At 39.6% G+C, this 18,635-nt stretch overlaps 1 protein-coding gene across 1 annotated transcript in view; it reads left to right on the top strand.

The window, feature by feature from the left end:
- The window catches only part of zc3h12b (zinc finger CCCH-type containing 12B), a 72,814-nt gene that overhangs the window by 19,025 nt on the left and 35,154 nt on the right, over positions 1-18,635 (top strand). The window lies entirely within an intron of this gene.

An 18,635-nucleotide genomic window follows, 5' to 3' on the forward strand; every position in this document is an offset into this window, starting at 1 on the left:
AATGATTAGTTGACTAAAAGTCCTCAGTGCTAATGTGTCATAGTAAGGATATGCAGAATTGTTCATAATGGCCATCAGTTTTGTCTTCCGTCTCTTTCCAGTGCAGAGAGTGCATCTCATAACTGAGCCTGCTTCCTTAATCAACTTGTTAAATCGGTGGGTGTCCTTTGAGGTGGTGTTACCGACCCAGCACACCACAGTGTAAAAAATCACTCAGGCCATCACAGAGTAAAGAAAAAGAGAATGTGCTAGCAACATTGTATAAATTACTACACTAAACTTTTCATTAAACAGTAATATCCCATCACAAGTTACCAAAACAGTGTTGTTAAAGTGTTTAAGATTATTATGAATGCAATATTGTCTGACAATAAGGGCTAATTTAATTCCAATAAAATTTGAGCAGGGGACATTCCCAAATCATGTGATCCAGTGAAGCACTGTGTACATAATTAGGGTCTTGACTGGGGTACATTTTGGATAGCCCTAAGCCAAGAGTGATGTAGAGATTTGAGCTGAATTAAGACAGGCTTCACACAGACTGATGAAGTGAGCTTATGCCCATTTCATTCCTAACACTACATATTATAGTTTTGAAACATCACCTTTATCTTTGTTGAGGCCTGAAAGTATAATTTCTAAAGAAAATAAGAAGGGGAAAAAATAGGAAAGTTGTTCAGATTTCTAACCTGCATGTGGTAAAGCTAATGGATTGGAAAGTGGATTGTGACTCTAGTCTTCAAGAAGGGAGACAAAATGGATCCTAGTAATTACAGACCAATTAGTCTTACTTCTGTGCCATGCAAAATTATGGAAACTATAATCAGAAATAAATGAGAAAATTACCTAAATGAAAATAATATTCTAAATGGTAGCCAGCATGGTCTTATGATAGGAAGGTTCTGTCAAATGAAACTTTTAGATTTTTTTGAAGAAGCAACTGGAATAGTTGACAAGAACAAAGCATGTAACATAATTTGCCTAAACTTTCAAAAAGCCATTGATACAGTCCCACATTCCCACAGGAGAGAAAGAGTATAGGTAAGAGGAGAATGCTCCACATGGAGCATGGTCATCAGTGGGGTCCCACAGGGTTCTGTCCTTGGACCATCACTTTTACTGATTTATATTAATTACATTGATTCTGGCATAGATAGTAAACTTGTCAAGTCTGCAGATGGCATTAAAATTGGAGGGATGGCACACAATGAGGAGGTGGCTAAAAAGAATTCAAAGAGACCTTAACAACCTTCAGAACTGGACGAACACCTGGAGAATGCCGTGTAATGTGGAAAAATTGTTACACATTGGCAAAAGGAACATAAATAATAAATACAAAATGGGAGACACTGTCATACAGAAAGCAACCTCCAAAAAGGATTTAGGAGTTTATGTTGGTGCAACATTTTCATTGACTAGTCAATACACAGAAGCAATTAAAAAGGCAAATAAAATGTTAGGTTATATCATAAAAACTGTTGGATTTAAGTCAAGGGACATTATGCTCAAACTATATAATGCACTCATAAGACCACATGTGGATGCAACCAAGTGCATCCCAGGACTTAAGGACATGTCCTACTCTGACAGACTCCAAGAATTAAACTTGTTGAGTCTCAAGCAGAGGAGACTGTATGAAGACCTAATCCAGATATTTAAAATCCTCAAAGGCATTGATAAAGTAGATCCAGCAAAATTCTTTCTACTTAATGGTGAATCACACACTCAAGGCCATGAAAAGAAATTAAGGGGAAGTGCATGTAAGACTGACGACAGGAAGCATTTCTTTACACAAAGAGCTGTGGGACTCTGGAACAAACTACAGAGACATGTAGCTGAAACAGAAACCTTGACAACCTTTAAGAAGAATCTGGATGAGATACTGGGGCAGCTTAGCTAAACAAATGCACTTGGACTAAATGGTCTTGTGTCGTTAAATTTCTTATGTTCTTATGTTTTATTGTTTTTGCTAATTGTCTTTTTAAAGCACAGTTTTTCAAATGAGACAAATAAAGAATATTGTCAAAATACAAATCTCTAAGTGTCCTATTGCAAAGCATACTGTACATTTAATATTGTTTATTTTAGGGATGGTGGATTGTACAGTATGATTGTTTTGTAAGGGTGCCTGTAACTTTAATACTGTATCACAGCATTAAAGTCTCCCATACAGTGGTACCATTTTCTAACTTTAGATTAGACTGGCTTCTGCACTCAGGATGATCTAAAACGATCTGCTGACACATTCGGAGCAGCCAGCCAAGAGGTACCTCTTGCTTGCTCTGAAAGCAGCACAGAGGGATGCGGTGGTGTACATTTCTAGATGCTGTAAATATTGCAGGGTGTTTTATAAGGTTTTGAATCTCCTGATGGAATGTCTGTAAATTTGTATATCCCATAAGAAATTATGTCTGTTGATCCATTGGTCCCATAACTGCACACATTATTGGTGGACAGCAGGCTAGGAAATTTTCAAAGAGCAGTGTTGTTTTTTCAAGTAGCAAACTCTCTTTCTTATTGTGACCTAATTCCAAATAGTTTTCCTAAACTTTCTGCATGGAGAGCGGAGGATGAGACAATGCTTTGCTTGTTATAGTGAGGTGACATTTAGTGATTCTGAAAGTTTATAACCCTGTGTTTCAATAACAGGTTCCTGCACCATAAGTGAATTTGTTATTGTTCAGGTACAGCAAATTACCAAACAGTTCAAATCAAAACCATGAGGGTGTTCCCACATTTTTGGTCATTGAGTTGACTATTTTTAATACAAAAAAGTAGTGTAAATATTTAAGGTCTCATTATACTTCACTGTGCTGAACTGACACACCAGCCTGATAAATAGGTTATGGGTTTGCTCCTGGCTACACATGCTGTGCTACATTTCTTATTTTTCTTTCTTCTGGATTGCAGTTTTACTTCATTGCAGTTTAAGTCATGTGCATGAAAGTCACATAAAAACATACTGCTCTGATATCTGTAGACATTCTTTGGTGTTCTTTCCTATTGTGAACAAAGGGCATTACAAACTGTGTCAGAGGCACCTGTTATTCCACTGTGACTCGATTTGCCAATTTCTGATTTAATCTGCTACTTGTAACCATTATTCAGGTACAGTATCTGTATGTGTTTGAACTTTGCAATGCAGAACGTTTGAAATTTAAAAACCCATTCACTGTGTTTATTTGGTCTTAGCGTTTCTTTTAAGGTAACTGTAATATAAGTAATGTTTTGAAAGTTATCTGTAAAACCGTGATTGGATATTTATCGCAGAAATAATAGGATAAAGTGGGGTTTCCTCAGTTACTGTACATTCCTCCTTCTCCAAACTTTCCATTTCCATTTGAGTGGCCTAATTCAAGAAATGGACACAAGAATATTAGCCATGTGCTGTAAATTCCTTTAATACTAATTCTTCAGACTGTTTTACACTAGAAATCAACCACCCTGTTATTTTAACACAATAGGTGTTCCGTTTCACACTATGTTTTACTAAAAGTGAGGTACTGTAGTTAAAACCGTTACTAAAGCAGTACTGAAGACACACTGAATAGGTATATGTTCATGGCACACATTCTAAATAACCATTATTTAGATTTTACAATGAACACTTTCCAGTGCCTTTCAACACCTCTTAGAGATATGTTCCCTCTGTTTACAGGCAGCAATTGTATGTTTCACTCAGAATGAAACTGTATGATTATTCATGAAAGTTAAAAAGTTTGCATTATGTGGCTTTGAGATATCCTATTTGGATATCCCTTGCATGCACCACAATTGTTCCCAACCTGGAGTTACGGCCTGTAGAGGCACCATGCATTTATTTAATGATTTGCAATGCAACAGAACAGCAAAGTTCAAGGTTAGATGAAAGAAACAAAAAACAAAACAAAACAAAATTTGATATTCTTAAACCAGTTCAGGGTTGTGGGGGACCAAAACTTATCCTGCTAACACTGGATGCAAACACGAAACAGTTCTGGGCAAAGTGTCAATCCTAACACTTAGGACACTGGGGGCAGCACTCCTTGCTATTCCAACCTGCCTTCTTTTAAAAATGCAATACAGCTTTATACATCCATTCACCTGTAAAATGTCCATTGTTTGCTCATGGTGCAAGATGATTTAGCCACAGTAGATGGACTATTGATGGACTAGATGCTTAATGGTTTATTATGGCTTTTTAAATGTCTGCTAACTGGAGTTACTATACAGAGCCTAAATACTTCTCTTTACTTACTACAAGCCTTATATTAAGCGGGATCTGTAATGATTGGCATTTTTCTGAACACTGAAGCAATCTGAATTTGAGATAAAAAATAAATATGGGAATCTCACCTATAATTTAGCTTATTTTACCCATATTTAAGTTAACATTTATTAAATTCTCCCATATGGGTGTTTTATCCCCCTGTAAGTACTGAGATGATTGCCTGCCAAGTGCTTCTTATTGACTGGGTGTTTTCTGTTGTATTGATTATGCACAAACAAAAGAGCTGGGACTGTCTATCATCAAATTCAATCTTTGCTGTTCTCTTTGGAGTACATAAAACTAAACAAAAATGAAGACTCAAGAACTGTCCATAAAAATAGCCAAGCAATTTGAGCACAGGAAGAAAGAACCAATATAACATAAATGGGACATAGCAGAATGCAAATTTGTAATATATGATTAATATAAAAACTCCTGATGTACTTTGTAAACTGTCATGGCCCACTTAGCCAAGTACAAAATGATGAGTTTCTTAGAAGTACTTGAATACAAGTAGCACTTGAAATTCCCAGCAGTCTCCACAGGACATGGCTAGTATCACAGTCTCTTGTTCCAAGAAAACTTCAGGCCATGTCCACCAAAGATGTATATCTTTAATTAGAACTAAAACTTTAAATTATAGATCTGATTTTCCAGAAATGTACTGAGATGAGATGTTCAGGAACAAAGTGTTAGGGCACAGATAAATCTTCAACACAGTGATGGTAAAGACGGAACTGTGGAAAAAGAAAAAAACTGTAAATGACCCAATGTATACCACTTCATCATTGAGTTATAGTGATGGCATAGGCAAGCATGGCTGCCCCAAGATATAACGAGTTACTTTAGCAACAGAAAGACTTCAGAAGTGCACCAAAATATCTCAGAAAAACATATGTACAAGACAAATGCCTTCAGAACCATTGTCTAGCACGTCACCATGCAGCAAAACAATGACTCAAAGCACACTGCCAAGCAAGCAAAGCACTCGGCAGAGGGAAAGCGTGAAAAGTCTTAAGCTGGCCAACTCATTCTCCTCAAGTTAATTCCAATAAAGCGTGCACTTCACATGCTTGAGTGAAGTCAGAACCCCCTACTTAAACACACACAAAACAAACAAATTAAAGAAGGCTTGGCAGAGCGTCTTTAAGTGATAGGGTGATGCTGGTGATTTTAGGGCTTTTACAAAGTCCAGATATTTTGAAAGACACCATATTACTGTGTACTTATTGTATGGAGTTTTGTCTTTTAAATTGAGTTTAATTTTAGCTTGTTAGCGTGATGTGTGCTACATTAGAATTATCATGATCTATGGTTTGCTTTGAATTTTGTAAAACTAATCCTTGTTCTAAAAAATACTAGGGAATTAACTGGTCATGTTGTTCTGCGATGTCATTTTGCTTTTTTTTTGTGGCCACCGCTATTCTCTGTGTCCAACATCAAGGCCACTCACTCTTCTCTCAGCTTGGAGACAGAGGGGCTTTTAATGATAAGGACTGGGAGAAGAGACATGGTAAGAAAATGTGCCATGTTCCTAACCAGTAAGTCAAAATCCATCCATCCATTATCCAACCCGCTGAATCTGAACACAGGGGTCTGCTGGAGCCAATCCCAGCCAACACAGGGCACAAGGCAGGAAACAATCCCGGGCAGGGTGCCAACCCACTGCAGGACACACACCCACACACCAAGCACACACTAGGGCCAAGTTAGAATCGCCAATCCACCTAACCTGCATGTCTTTGGACTGTGGGAGGAAACCGGAGCACCCGGAGGAAACCCACGCAGACACGGGGAGAACATACAAACTCCACGCAGGGAGGACCCGGGAAGCGAACCCAGATCTCCTAACCGCGAGGCAGCAGCGCTACCACTGCGCCACTGTGCCACCATAAGTCAAAATGATCTTTCAAATACATACCAAATGCTGATCCAAAAATTAAAATCCTTAAACCAAAGGATTTTACCAACATAATTACCCCATAAGAAATAACTCAGATACTTAAGGGATGTGCATGCTAGTTGCTCCAGTGATGCCACACACAGCACGTCTCCCTGTACCTTCTGGGTGAAATTCCCATGGAAACTACAACACTTAATAAAAAATGACAGCATTCAATTTAGCACAGTAAAATAACGAATTAAAGTTTTAACTTTTCCTAAAAGGCTTTAAACAAAAAAGCTAATATCACAAACTGATTCTCTGAGGTAAAGAAGTGATGTATACTTTATTTCCACAAGATGCAGAAAACATATAAAACATCAATGAATAACATCCATCACAACAAGTGCCTTGGCGTTTTGCAGGGGGGCATGTTCCCAGAGGTCGCATGATGTGACGTCACCCACGCAGTGCTTTATAACCCATTTTTGAAAGGAACTGTGAATGCCTGAACTGACAAGGAGATGGCAAAGTAATGCAAAGATTATAGTCAAAAAACAAAAGCTGGGTCAGAGCCAGAAAGACCATCAGGAAGGCAAATAGGGAGCAAAGTCAAAGATGAAAGAGAATTCAAAAACTAAAAATGATAGCTGACACTTTTAAGAAGAAATTAACATTAAGCAGTTGTTAACTCTGTTTATCGAACACTAACAGTTCCAGCAATGTCACAAAGGTAACCTCCGCAGTCATTTGATGCAATACTAGCGTTGTGTCAACAAAGAATGGAGCGAAACAAAAAAATAAAAATAAACTTTGTCAAGACAAATGAATATCAAAAAGCCTTCGTAATGAATTCTCCCTTTAACAAAAAAAAAAAACAAAAAAAAATCAAAATACATTGTAATAATGAGAAAAAAATAGAGATGATAAATCTTTGGGGCACCGGTATATTCAAATAAAATGTGAGGTATAGTGCATTGAAAAAGAAAAGAAACATCGTGATGACACAAGTCTCAAAGATACTGTAGACTGACTAAGGTGGCGTTGCATGGCAAGAAGAGGCGAGTCCAGGTGGATGGAAACTGGAAGTGATGTCATAGGTGTCATGGTTGTCTATCTTCGGGTCTGCAGAGAAAGAATGAGAAAAGGCATTAGTCCCTCTGGCTTTCTGGAGGAAGATTACAATTATCCAAGCCCTTAAACTGTCCCCTATATGCACATGTGTGACAACATCCATAAAAATGTTTAATGTGACAGCCAGAAGTTCAATATCCATGTCATCCAAGTTTGTGGATAATACCATAACAAAGTTAGTTTAAATTTCTTGGGTGTGTGATTAATTTTAGCAACTAATTCTGTTCTATTTTGATGACTACAATTTATGGGTCACTTTTTGGGTTTTATTAGTATTCATCTTGTCCTTCTCATTTGACCTCGGTTTGACTTATCACTTTGACCCATCTTTTGTTTGCTTTCTCCAGTGCCCATTACATAGATAGATTGAAATATATTACTTATATTATCTATCTGTCTTTTTATTTTCTGAGATCACTTGTTCTGTTTCATGGCAGTGAGAAGCTGAAGTCTCAAAGGGCAAGGTGAGAACTGACCCTGGACAGGTTTCCAGTTTCTTGCAAGGCAGACTTGTCCTCCCATACACATTACATCATACAGAGACCATTTAAACTCACCATTGATTTTATCCTGCACACCTTTGAGACTGGGGGGGGGGGGGGGGTTTGGGAGTAGATGGAGAACATGCCCACATATACAAGGGGGGGGGGGGGCACCACTGATTCTAGCCTGAACATATTTGAGATATGGAAGGAAAGAAGAGTAGTTGGAGAGCTCCCTCACATATACACAGGGACCACAGATGGTGACAGGACCAGAAATTGAAATCACCCTTATTTGTCTTATTATCTGTACTCTCATGATGGTGAAAGCTGCATTGGAAACACATTTTGGAAGCATTTTGAGGGCTGATCAAATTATATCAGAACATGATAAAGAACATCCACTACTAGTGCCTCTATAAAATTTCTCTTTCCCTATGGATTCTGCTGTCATTAATGAAACTGTAAGATAATGGTGCCAGCTTCTGAATAGCCTCTGAGAACTGTTGATTCTGTTGTCACCACGCCAAGCATTTTAGAGACTGACTGGATAAATCTGGCCCTCTAAAGTTAGTAGGCATGGGTTATGGAAACTATTGAGGGTGGGAGGTCACAGTGAGGCCTGGGTTTAGTTAAGAAGAATTACAGCGGTCTCTTAATGAGAAAGAGGACCCTATTGACTGTTCAGCGGTTTCAAGATTACTCTAAGTAGGGGGCATCTATTGAAAGACAGTTGAGAAATAAGCCACATAAGTTGTGTTGCTTAGTATTTAAAAAAATGCCCTTAAAAGGCGTATGCTACCTCTTGACAAGTTTTAAAAAGTTTCTGTATGAGATGTTGGGACAACTTAGCTGTAGCTAATGAAATCACCTTGAATGGAGTGGGCTCATCGCATTTGCTAAACATCTTATTTTCCATGCTCATTTGTACACACGCCGGAGAAGATTTTGTGACAGTATAGCAGTGTAGTATTTTGGAGCATTAAGTAGTCTATTTTATGGCCCCACTCTGCTTCACCTTTCTTTTCTAGGTAGGTTGGGCCCACACCCTACTGGCCATTGGGCCCCAAGGAGTCAATTTGCTTACTAATGCCAGAAAAAGGCCCAGCAGCAAAGTATAACTTTTGGGTCATGATAAATGGAGATGTGTGTGTTCTCTAGTGGTTATGTTGACACAACATTTTCATCATCTTAAGTAATGCACAGAAGCAGTTAAAAAGGCAAATATTAGGCTATATTGTAAAAGATTTTGAAAATAAATCAAGAGGCTGTTTGTTCAGACTATATAATGCACCAGTGAGATGTCATCTGGAATATTGTGTGCAGTTCTAGTCACCATGCTACAATAAAGACATAGCAGCACTTAAAGCTGTGCAGAGGAGGGCAGCCAAGTGTATCCCAGGACTTAAGGACATGTCCTACTCTAACAGATTTAGAGAATTAAACCTGCTTAGTCTTGAGTTGGGGCCGACTGTGTGGGGACCGAATCCAGGTCTTCAAACTTCTCAAAGGCACTGATAAAGCAGATCCAGCCGTCAGAGCTCTACTCAAGGACAACCATGTAAATTAAGAGGAAGTGCTTTTAGGATTGAAGCCAGGAAGTACTTATTTATACAAAGGATAGTGGGATTCTGGAACAAACTACCAAGACATATAGTTGAAACAGATGTCCTGACAACCTTTAAGAAACTAGATGACATACTGGGACAGCTTGCCTATTATGTAGCTAAATAAATTAATTTGATGGTCTGGATGGTCTCCTTTCGTTTGTAAAATTTCTTATGTTCTTATGTAAGGTATAAACCAAAATGCAGTTTATCACCCTATTCCTCACTAGTGCCATTAAAGGTATGAAGACATTTGCACTGAGTTAGATTAAACAGTGGACCAATTTTCCCTCAATGTGAGGTTAATCATTTGCTGCTGATTTTGTCTAAATTTTAAGCCAAAATTTTATGAGGTGTGTCATCCTCTTTTACAAAAATGTCCAGTCTACCTTACCTTATGTCTTCTGATTGGCAGCAAAGTCCACCGAGTCTTTTACCTGTCTCACAGGAGTTATTCACACCACCAGAAAATTAGGCCACCATTCCCAAGTGGTTTGCCTTCCAGGCGTATAATGTCTACAATAAATGGGCTCTGAGTTCAATGTATTGACAATGCACTGACAATTTTTGATTAATAATAATAATAATACATTTTATTTATATAGCGCCTTTCCCATGCTCAAGGCACTTACAGAATAAAATGTGACTGTATAAAAGGTGGAGGAAAATGATAAGTTCAGAGGACAGTCTTGGGGCAGTAGAAAGTGCTGTTAGTCATATTTATGCCTGTTTGCATAAAACATGGCAAGCTACTGAGACACATGACACATTCAGAGGATAGACAGATAAAAGTGATAAAAAATGGATGAGTCCTTTACTAGAGCAAAAAAAAAAAAGACGCAAGCAAAAAATGAGTCTTGTGCCCCTCAAGACAAGCCGGTGTTTTGGGGGATCTGCTGTGCCCATTCCTTGCTTACTTCCACTTGTCAACCATACAGCGCACAAGCCCCCACCCCAGCCCCCTAAGTAAATAACAAGTCTTGTAGATGGTGTTTTTGAGCAGTTCATCCCTGTGCTGCCCGTTAGTCGTGACTCCACTCAAAAGCTGTTTGTGGATGACAGAGCATGGTTGCCTGGCAACACACGTCACACGCTTGAGCCTCTCTCAGGCATCCTGTCATTGGGAAGGGAATGTTGTGTGTGTGTGTATGTGTAGCTGTTTGCCAAAGGCACAGTTTTGTGTGTGTGTGTGTGTGTGTGTGTCTGCTGTGCACATCCCTGCAAGGCTTCGACTTCCTCCTCCTCCCCCAGAATAAGCCTAAGTGGGTTTGTTTATCAGTAGTAGTAAGATGTTTTATATTCGGGTATGAGCAATTCTTTGAAGCACAAAGTTCTTTTTTTTCCACTAACACCTCCCGCGCTTACTGTTTTTGGGTTAGACAGATGGGGGCTGTTACATTTACAAAACAAAAATAATAAGACTTACTATTTGATGCTTAACACTAATGTGACACTAATCACAGTTGTGGGAGAAATGTCACATCCTGCCGTTCAACACGCCGGAGTGCAGGTGTGTGGCAGCACGTGAAGTGATTTGAAATGCTGGTTGTGCTCAGGCGAGCAGGGCATGAGAAAAGAGGCATAAGGAGTTTAAATTTCTTGTATGTTTGTTCTTGGATGTGTGCATATTCCAGATATGCCTTATGGCTTCTTTTAATGTAGCACTAGTGCTGCCTCTAAAGCCTTTTGAAGATTGTACTTTCTGGTGTGGCCAAGAGATTAAGGTGATGGAGCTAAATTCTACTTAGAGGTAGTTATGCTTCACTTCAGGCTTAGTAAACATTTAGTGGGTAAACATTTAAAGAGGACCAGAGGCTGAAAGCAGCTTCGAGTGGGGTGTGTGTGTGAATTTTAAGATAACATGACTCATTAGCATACACTAAATCAATGTGATTTGTTAAAACCTGCCAGTTCTTTCCTCTGTTTTCTAAAGTCATTTGCAGTATTGCAACTTCAACTGCTGTCAGAGCCAGAGGTGTGTGTTACACGGAGGATTCCAAGCCTTGATGTGGTGTAAGTTCAGTTTTAGCATATACTCGTATGCACATCCGGGCTAATTTGTACCAAACCAGTTTAGAAACCAGAACCAGGCCTGACGCCAATAGGGTGCACTGTGTCACAGTGACAGGGTTCTATATGGCCATGACATTAGGATAAGTAACTGGCACAGATAACAAAGACTGCCATGGCTGAAGTATAATGGGACTTGCTACCACAGAGTGGCTAATTCTAAAACAGGGGTTCCCAAAGTTCACTGCTAGAGAGGGCAGCATTTGGTTTTGTTCCAACCTAATCACTTAATTAGCAGTTGATCCTTGCTGATCACGGAGGTTGTTGTCTAATTTTATGGCTTCTTAGTGTCTTCATTCTCACACAGCAGATTATTCTTATATTGTAGATCTTTCCTTTCTGAGAATTTCATCCAGATGACTTGTGTCCAAGAGCAGATCATTCTCTGCCCTTCACTTTTTCTCTTTTATTTGTTTCCAAATTTTTTATTTAAACAGGTACTTCATGATGAACATGCACAAGTGTAAATGAGAGCAGGTTAGATGGTGAGCTGCTTACTTCTTTGTCATTTGCATCTCATTGTTAACTAGCAGCTGATTAGGAAATGATGATGCCATCAAAAACAGTGAATAGAACTTATAATGACTAAAAGAGGCCATTAAGAGGTGAAAACTTTAATAAAGCCCAAAAATGTCCCTTGAACATGAAGTACTTCACCAGCAATAACTGTCTTCTAATTAAAAAATAGGGTTTGAACAAAAACTTAAAGCCACTGTGACCCTCCTGGACTGAACATGGGAACGAAGAGGTCTCCAACTCAGTCTTGGAGTGCTACTGTGGCTGCAGGTTTTTATCCATCCATCCATTTTCCAACCCGCTGAATCCGAACACAGGGTCACGGGGGTCTGCTGGAGCCAATCCCAGCCAACACAGGGCACAAGGCAGGAACCAATCCTGGGCAGGGTGCCAACCCACTGCAGAGGTTTTCATTCTAACCCTTTTCTTAATCAATGACTAATTTATAGTCTTAAATGACTTCTTTTCCCTTCATTTTAATTGCCTTGTTTTAAAGATTCAGTCCTCTCAATTGCTTCATTTTTTTCTTAAGTGGCACCAAAAAAGAAATGAAATATTAAGTGAGCCACCAGCTGAAAAATTAAGTCAGGGCCTCAAATGCCATCCAATTTCACTCCAACCAGTTTCTTAATTAGAAGTTGATTCTTGTTGTTAATTAAAGTATTTATTTCATTCCATGGCTTGTTGGCGCTCTTCCACATCAGACATTTTCAAAACTGCTGATTTTCTTTTTTCTAAGAGCACCGTCAAAATGTTTTGTGCACCTGAGTACCTTTCTTTCTTTTCAGATATTGTATGATGGACACAGGTTAGCTTGTCATGTGTTGGCTCATTTTGTATCTCATTATTGTTTGGCAGCTAATTAATAAAAAAAGAAATAATTAAGGGTGTCTGTATCTTAAATAACACATCAGTTAATATTAGGGAAAAATAAGTTCATTAACAGCAAAACTGGTCACTAATTAAGAAAAGGGCTAGGGCAGGGGTCCTCAGTCACAGTCGTGGAGGGCTGCAGTGGTTGCAGGTTTTTGTTCTAACCCAGTTACTTAATTAGAAAGCAATTCTTGCCAATAATTTAATTTCTTGGCTTGTTAGTGCTTTAACTCTGCTATGTCAGGTAATTCTCATATCTTAGATTTTCTTCCCCTTTCTAAGGATATCATCCAAATGATTTGGAAACAGAGGAGTAATTCTCAGTCCTTCACTTTTTTATCTTCACTTTCCTTCCATTTATTTAATTAAACCAAATAGTGCATGATAAATAGACACAGGTGTAAATGGTAACAAGCTAAATTGAGAAATGCTGGTCTATTTTGTTATTTGCATGTTATTGCTAATTAGGAGCAATTAAAAAACCAAGAATACAGCTGTTTAAGACTAAAATAAGCAATAAGGGTTCAAAATCTTAATGAGTGAGGCAACGAAAATGAAACAGAAGTGTTAATTGAGCAATAAGTGCTTCTGATTAAGCATTTGGGTTGGAGCAAAAACCTGCAGCCACTGCGGCCCTCCAGGACCGTGATTGAGGACCCCTGGGCCAGGGTGAAAAGCTGCAGGTTGCTGTAGCACTCTTAGGATCAGAGTTGGAGACCCCTGCTCTAGAGGTTTTGGGAATTTACCTCCTGCCTTTTATACTGGTTACCTGCTACCTACTATCTTTTATGCAGGCAGTGTGGCATAGTGCTTAAGGGTTTGTACTTCAAACTCTGAGGTTTTGGGTTCAGATCCCACTATTGACACTGCCTGACAAGCAGCAAGTCACTTCACCCACCTGTGTTGATAATGGAAAAACAAAAATGAAATGTTACCAGTTGTATCTCTTAAATATTGTAAGCTGCTTTGGATAAAGGTGTCAGCCGTGATTTGTTGAGTGCCCCATTTAACTTCCTTCCCTTCAATGACAATCGAGTGGTACTTTTGTGGAATAAAGAGGTTCACTATCTATTAAATAATGTGCGGTGACATTGTCTTGATTGATTCTTATAGTCCAGTGCCTCACTGGATTGCAGTTCCAAGTTTAGTCTTTTCTGATGTCCGAGTAACTTGCTGCAGTTTAAGTTTTCAATGGAAAGACTGAGTGGCAGACAAAACTGTTACAGGATTTACAATGTTGTTGCCTGTCATATTTTTTGGTGTGCTGGTGTAGGAACATTTCCTAAAATGGAAACAGTGAGCTAATGACTTGAAGTATTGCAATTTGGTATGAAGCACATTGGTACAGTTGTTAGTACTGTTACCTCCAGGGGACGGGGTGGCCATATCCTGGTCCAGTTATCGTCTTAGTGAAGTTTGCATGTTCTACCTGTATCTATGTGGTGTTTTCTATGGATTCTCGGGGTTTTCTTTCACACCCCATGAGCATATAAGTTAGATAGATTAATGACCCTAAACTGCCCAGTGTGAATGAGTGTGAGTATGTATGTGTATATGCCCTGAATGTGATGCCCAGTTGTCCCACAGCTGGCATACTCTTCCTTGAACCCAGAACATCGATAGTCATGAAACCAAGAATGGACTGGGCACTGAGGACACATGACAGACAAGGGCTAGTGTAAAGTGCATAGTGCTTTTATTTCAAGCAAACTGTTCAAAACAATAACATACAGTGCAAGTCTTTAAATAAATAAACAAATATTTCTGGATAAAAACAGTGTTAAAATCAGTTAATAAATAATCCAACAGTTAAAATCCTCAGTTTGAAACATAGCCAGGATATCCATCCATCCATTCTCCAACCCGCTGAATCCGAACACAGGGTCACGGGGGTCTGCTGGAGCCAGTCCCAGCCAACACAGGGCACAAGGCAGGAACCAATCCCAGGCAGGGTGCCAACCCACCGCAGGACACACACCAACACACCAAGCACACACTAGGGCCAATTTAGAATCGCCAATCCACCTAACCAGCATGTCTTTGGACTGTGGGAGGAAACCCATGCAGACACGGGGAGAACATGCAAACTCCACGCAGGGAGGACCCGGGAAGCGAACCCAGGTCCCCAGGTCTCCCAACTGCGAGGCAGCAGCGCTACCCACTGCGCCACCGTGCCACCCTAGCCAGGATATGTATCTTTAAAATCCAGTCTTGAATCTTGGTGCATCCATCTAAAACTGATGTCTTTTCTGCTTGCCGTTTTTGGTCTCCTCAGCAAAAGAGGAAGTCCTCCAATAGGCGAAGTCAACCCTTTTTATCTCACTTGTGTCCTCGCCGCCATCCTTTGGCATCCGTGAGGACTCCACAAGCCCTGCTTATTTCTCTCAGCCTTCAGTGAGAGCCCACTTGGCATGGTGCTAAGTGCCCAAGGAGCAACCGAAGTGCCACTGCTCAGCTTGGGGCAACATTCCCAGCTGCCTGCTTCCTTGCTATTGCACCAGCTCAGCCATGATCTTGCCTCTCTCTCTCTCTCTCTCTCTCTCTCTCTCTCTCTCCCTCCTTCCTTCCTTCCTTCCTTCCTTCCTTCCTTCCCTCCCTCCTTCCTTCTCTTGTTCTTGCTTGTCTTCTCTCTTACTCAGGCTCCTTATATACTTCAGCAGGCACAGGTGCCTTAATTATGAACAGCAAAGCATTAATTAGGAAATCAACCGAACCGCATGTATCTGCTTTGCCAATTCTCTCATCAGCACACCATGTGCACCTACACCCACTTGGAGCCTGAGCGCACTGATTTAAAAAAACTCATGCACACCAAATGCATTTTGCCACACTGTAATGAAATGACACCTAATACACTCTAAATGGGCTCCAGCTCACTGCAGCCATAAACTTGATTAAGTAAGTTGTGAATGGGTAATAAATTTGTTTACTATGGCAAAAAATCTGACCCACTAAATAAACATTTGAATTTCTGATCATTTAGGTATATACTGAAAATCTGGAATTACAGAATGGTTCACCTTTCTATGTGTTGAATGCTAGCTATAGAGCTTTATTTTTCATTTTGTGAGACTAACACGTTTTTTCAATTTAAAGAATTACTGTAAAATAGGAAGTACAAGATGAAAGCATCCTGTGTTTTTTCCCCTTTTTACTTTTCTTGGATTTGATCTTCAAAGCCAATTAAGCTGTGCATAATATGCCACTTGTATTATTTAAGGTGCTGACACAGTATGATTCAGCAACACTAGCTACTGTTTCTTACCTGCACAGCCATTGTGGTGCCTCATTGAGTTCAGTCAGGTTTTATCTTTTGCGAGAAGCTCTATTGTGTTCACTGATTCCATGGCCCGTTTTTACTGCCAACACATCTAAAGCATTAGACAGAATTATCTTTATTATTGGTTATTTGGCAGACTGTTTTACTCAAGGCAACTAACAAGTTCAGGATACGTTACAATAGTTTACAGATATTTTTATAGTACTAGGGTGTTGTACCGTGTTAGCCATTATGAATGTAGTGAAAAGTCAAGCAAAATGACACCTTTTATTGGCTAACTAAAAAGATTACAATATGCAAGCGTTCAAGGCAACTCAGGCCCCTTCTTCAGTCACGATGTAATCAAATTACATCGTGCCTGAAGAAGGGGCCTGAGTTGCCTCAAAAGCTTGCATATTGTAATCTTTTTAGTTAGCCAATAAAAGGTGTCATTTTGCTTGACTTTTCACAGACATTTTTACAAATGTAGCACAGGCAGGACATATGAGTTCAAGTCTTCCATTGAGTCCAGCACAGAGATTAATTTGGCAAACGTGGGCTAAAATCCAGGGTCCTAGTCTCTGGATCACAGTGCCTAATTCCAGTCTGGAATGGTTAAAGCACTGGACCATGAATCTTAAGGCAAACATGTCCGCCCCACCATTGGCTTACTAAGTGACCAAAAGTGAATCCTGTGAACTGCCAATGCTCTTTTTATGCAATGTAATCCATCTGTTTAAAAGACATTTTTGGACAATATATTCTAGAGGATGGATTGGGAGCAAAGATGGTATAGAAATGGCATGAGACAGATGTGGAGCAGAGCACCTCTGTATGTCAGTGTTGGTAGACAAGAGGCCTTCTGTGTGTTCTGTAGGTGCATTGGAAGTAAACTGTGTAATAGAGTAGTCTGCCAAAAAGCTTGCTGAGTACATAATGAAGGGAATCTGCTGTGTCTGATGGAAGCCTTCCAAGGGAAGTGAATAGCCATGACAGTTTGGTGAGAAGTCAGAAGGTGGCGATTATAATGTGCCACCTAGTAAAACCTGGATCCTGATACACAATGAAGGGAGCGGGCATCTTGAAGCTGCTCGTGGCTGAAGGATAACAGGAGACTTTGTAAGCGATTGATCCAGAAGTGATTCTGGGTGTAGTTGTGAACAAAACCCCAGATCGGGTTTAAAGACAACTCCCAGCCTAGTGTTTTAATGTTTCTTAAGTGAGGAGATGTGTTTGGCTTAACTGGTGTGCAGGAAGGGGTGGCCAGAAAATAATAGAATCTGTGAAAGAGAACAGGCATGGTGTTTAAGAATGTGAAAAGGCATTGTGACCTAGAGGATAAAACACAAGGATCCACAGTTGAGTATTGGAGCACCAAAAGGGCAAAACCCCGCTTAAGGAAAACAGAAAACAAACGTAACATGGCATAATGTAAATGATGGCTGTAAACAAACCAAAAAAAAAAAATACTCCATCAGGAAGGAGTTCAAGATGCATCACTCTGTTCTTCTGTCTGTTGGGAGGCAATGGCAGGGTTAGGTGCACTCACTGGGTGGCTTCTTGGAGTTGCGAGTTAAAGAGATAACACACTTAGCAACAGCGCCCCCTCTTGTCCTTGAGTGGTATCTTTTACCTTAGAGGAGCCAGGCAGATGATCCCCAGATGCACATGTGTGACAATGTCCAACCTCATTGAAAGGGCAGTATTTCTATCTTTGTTTACATTCACATTTTGAGTTACTTTTTTGATTCATCCCTCATGTGTTTTGACTTGCAATTAAGACAGTTATCTTTTGCACATCATTTGGATTCATACTCCTACTTTTTCTCTAGGCTGCTGGGGCTACCCCCAAAATCTTTTGCAGTGATACTTTTGATGATTCATGATCAGCTCCATCTTTGAGAATTTTCCAGAAATATGCATTGCTGCTATAGGAGCACAAGCAGGTACAGTTTTCATTTTACGTGAATCAGAAACCATTTCTGCAGTTAAATATACAAGTGCTTGGAAATGGTTTTAGATAGATAGATAGATAGATAGATAGATAGATAGATAGATAGATAGATAGATAGATAGATAGATAGATAGATAGATAGATAGATAGATAGATAGATAGATAGATAGATAGATAGATATCCCCTAGATAGATAGATAGATAGATATTTATCCCCAAGGGAATGATAAAACTTTACAGAAGCTTAGGAAAAATATAGCAGAGCCAGTTTATTGTGTCCAAGAATGGAACATGACACATACTGAGGAAAGTTTGTCGTCATTTCTTCCTGTATTCCCTGGTTGAAGATGAAGGCAGACTAGTGTGAAATGAGCAGCATTTCTGACTTAAAGCACTTACGCTCTACTTCATTTTCCTGCTGGAATGACTTTTATGCTAAGTTATGCTAAGACTGGATATTTTCTCCATGTTTGATTTAGTGACCCTCTGCACGCAGATTGGCTGAAAATTCCAGGCTGACCTAAAGCTTGTTAGTATGTTCAGCAATGGGTGGTCATCCAGGATTAATCTCTAAATGTGCTGCTGCCTGGATAAGCTTTCAGTCCTGAC

This window comes from Erpetoichthys calabaricus, chromosome 12 (assembly GCF_900747795.2).
Source record: "Erpetoichthys calabaricus chromosome 12, fErpCal1.3, whole genome shotgun sequence".
Classification (NCBI taxonomy): domain Eukaryota; kingdom Metazoa; phylum Chordata; class Cladistia; order Polypteriformes; family Polypteridae; genus Erpetoichthys; species Erpetoichthys calabaricus.